At 41.7% G+C, this 3206-nt stretch overlaps 1 pseudogene; it reads left to right on the forward strand.

The window, feature by feature from the left end:
• Window positions 1-2836, forward strand: part of LOC110308973 — a 73897-nt pseudogene extending 71061 nt beyond the window's left edge.
• Window positions 2837-3206: the final 370 nt, after the last annotated feature.

Here is a 3206-nt window from a genome sequence, read left to right on the forward strand (position 1 = left end):
TCCTCCTCCTCCTCTTCCTCCTCCTTCTCCTCTTCCTCTTCCTCCCCCTCTTCCTCCTTTCCCTCCTCCTCCTTTTAATCCTCCTCCTCTTCCTCCTCCTCCTCTTCCTCCTCCCCCTCCTCCTCCTTTTAATCCTCTTCCTCTCCCTCTTCCTCCTCCTCCTTCTCCTCATGGCAACAGAGTAATTAGCAACATTTCTAAACAGCTTCAATTCAATAAGACAATTACTTATTGAGCAGTTAGTATGTACAAGCCAAGAGTGTCACAGTAGTGAGAAAACAGATATGCAATCCATGCCCAGATTGTTATCATCAACTTAACAAACATATTATTTTCATAGTTCCATGACTAAGGTTGAATTAAAGGGCTATTTCAAGCTAAGAAACTTAGAAATAACAGAAGCCATCGGCGAACTTATCATACTTCTTGCAAAGCACTATAGGGGAGAGTATGGATTGGCATTGGTTGCCCAGACTATAAAGCAATTCTCAGTTTTCATAAAATACAGTTCTGCTCTACCTCAAAGACATCATGACACTGACTAAAGACAGGATTCTATTGAAGTGTTTGGGCAGTAGAGTCAAATGTTAAGACCCTCTGAAGCAAAGGAAGACCATGTTCTCCTAACAGTCAGTATTGAGCATCAGATTTTATCCCACCAGCTGAATGAGAACTGCCAACGCCAGAGGAATGAGGTAGGAAAGTTGCCTGGCATACCATCTTCATCCATATGAGTCTCTTGCTGTATCAAAGGTGGCCCAATCTGAGTCTTCCTTCCTGAGACAACAAAAGGAAAAGCCTTGGGGAAGAAAGGCTGATGATTCTGAATTAGCCTTAGAAAGCATCATCAAGCATTAGTATCCCCTTCCCTACAGCCCTGTCAAGGATGGATAAGATATTGCCAGACAGTAGAGAAGGTGGCATTTCTTAGCCTCCACTGCAAACAACAATTAGAACCAAAAGGTTATATGAGGTTTGGGGTCAGAAATTAATAGTCATCATTTCATCTATTCCAAGAAAGAGTAAAAAAACATTCCCCTTGGTTGTTCCTCAGAGAAAATGAGCCAAGGGGCATCTGAAACACCCTCTGGCACAGCTGTGTTTCCTCTTGACATCCTGTCCTCAAGAAAGCAGGTGATTCTGGCACTCATGAGGCAGACAAGGACATGCATGGTGCAACTCAGGTCACAGGTTTTGTATGTACACTGCAGGAGCCAATCTCAAGGTAAGAATATGGATGAGAAATTGCTATGTAACTGAATTCAGAGATAATTTAAAGGTTTATTAGTTAAATCTACCATTTTCTCTACCTGAAATTGAAGATGCTCAATTTCCTTCTACCTCTGCAGATAAAATGGAGAGCCCTAGGGGGGAGGGTATGGGGGACTTTTGGGATAGCATTGGAAATGTAATTGAGGAAAAGATGTAATAAAAAAATAGTTTTATATGTAAAAAAAAGAAAAAGAAAAAAAATTAAATAAAAAAAAAATGGAGAGCCCTGGCTCTCCTGAAACACACCATGTAGACCATGCTGATCTACTTGCCTCTGACTCCTCAGTGCTGGGATTAAAGATCTGGATGTGGATAATGAAGCTAAGAAACTACTGGGANTAGGACAGAAACATCTGGTGATGGGTGACATTCTAGCAACTGTTAATGCATTCCGGGAAGCAGTTAGTCTTTTAGGTAAGAAGTATGGAAAAACAGCTAATGAGTGTGCAGAAGCATCCTTTTATCTATGGGAAGTCACTTCTGGAGTTGGCCAGAATGGAGACTGGAGTGTTGGGAAATGCCTTAAAAGGAGTGCATATAGAAGAGGAAGAAGGAGAAAACACAGAAGATGAATCTTTGGTAGAAAATAATAATAATGTAGATGAAACTGAAGGCTCAGAGGAAGAAGACAAAGAAAATGACAAGGCTGAAGAAACAACAAATAAATCAGTTCTTGGAAAAAAAAAGTCTCCTCAAGAAAATGAAGAGGAAGAGATTGAGAATTTAGAACTTGCCTGGGATATGCTGGATTTAGCCAAGGTCATTTTTAAGAGGCAAGAAACAAAAGAAGCCCAGTTTTATGCTGCACAAACCCATCTTAAACTTGGAGAAGTTAGTGTTGAATCTGAGAATTATATCCAAAGAGGAGGATAATTTCAGGCTTGCCTAAGCCTAAAAGAACAATATTTGGAAGCTCACGATTGTCTCCTTGCAGAAACTCACTACCAGTTGGGTTTGGCCCATGGTTATGCCTCTCAGTGTAATGAGGCAGTAGCACGGTTTGGCAAATCTATTGAAGTCATTGAGAAGAGGATGGCAGTACTACATGAGCAGATGAGGAGGCTAAAGGAACATTTACTGAATATGAGAAAGAAATTGAGGAGCTAAAAGAACTGCCACCTGAAATTCGAAGGAAGATAGAAGATGCAAAGGAATCTCAGTGGTGTAGGGATGGAGCTGAACTGGCCTAAGCCTCAGGGAATTTTCGGGTTTCACTCCTAGTGGAGCCAGTGCCTCAGTATCCATGATGGCCAGTAGAAAACCAACAGATGGCACTTCCTCATCAAACTGTGTGATTGATATTTCCCATCTTGTCAGAAAGAAGAGGAAACCAGGGGAAGAGAGTGCCGGCAAGATGATACAAAGAAAGAGAAACAAGAGCCAGAGATAAATGGAGGCAGTGGGGATGCTGTCTCCAGTGAGAGGCAGTGGGGATGCTGTCTCCAGTGGAAATGAAGTTTCAGAAAACATGGAGGCTGAGACTGAGAACAGGCTGAGAGCCAGACAACAGAAGGGGATGGGGGCAGTGGAGTCTACAGCTACAATGAAAAGCACTGCATATTAAGAAGCAAACAGAACCTTCCTCCTGAGGGAAAGTGGGTTTGTACATAATGTATTTTTTCACTTTTGGGGGTTCTTTTTGTTTAACTCCAATAACAATTGTAGACAACAAAAAATGTGTACTAGTCATAGAATCAGGCTTCTATGGAAGGGGCAAACTTTTTTTTTTTTAATATGAAGACTATTGACTCATTGTGGTGGCTCCCTGTTTCTTCATTGACACCCAGTGGCATCCTTTGAACATGAGTTTCTATGTGGTTGGTCAGACATTGACTACACCCTAAAGTCACCTGGGAGCCTTTGAAAACTCCTGACACAGAGTCTCTTGCAACCCTGAGATCAAATTCTTCAGGGCAGAGTCCAGATTCAATTAG

Source organism: Mus caroli, chromosome 14 (assembly GCF_900094665.2).
Source record: "Mus caroli chromosome 14, CAROLI_EIJ_v1.1, whole genome shotgun sequence".
NCBI classification, from domain to species: Eukaryota; Metazoa; Chordata; class Mammalia; order Rodentia; family Muridae; genus Mus; species Mus caroli.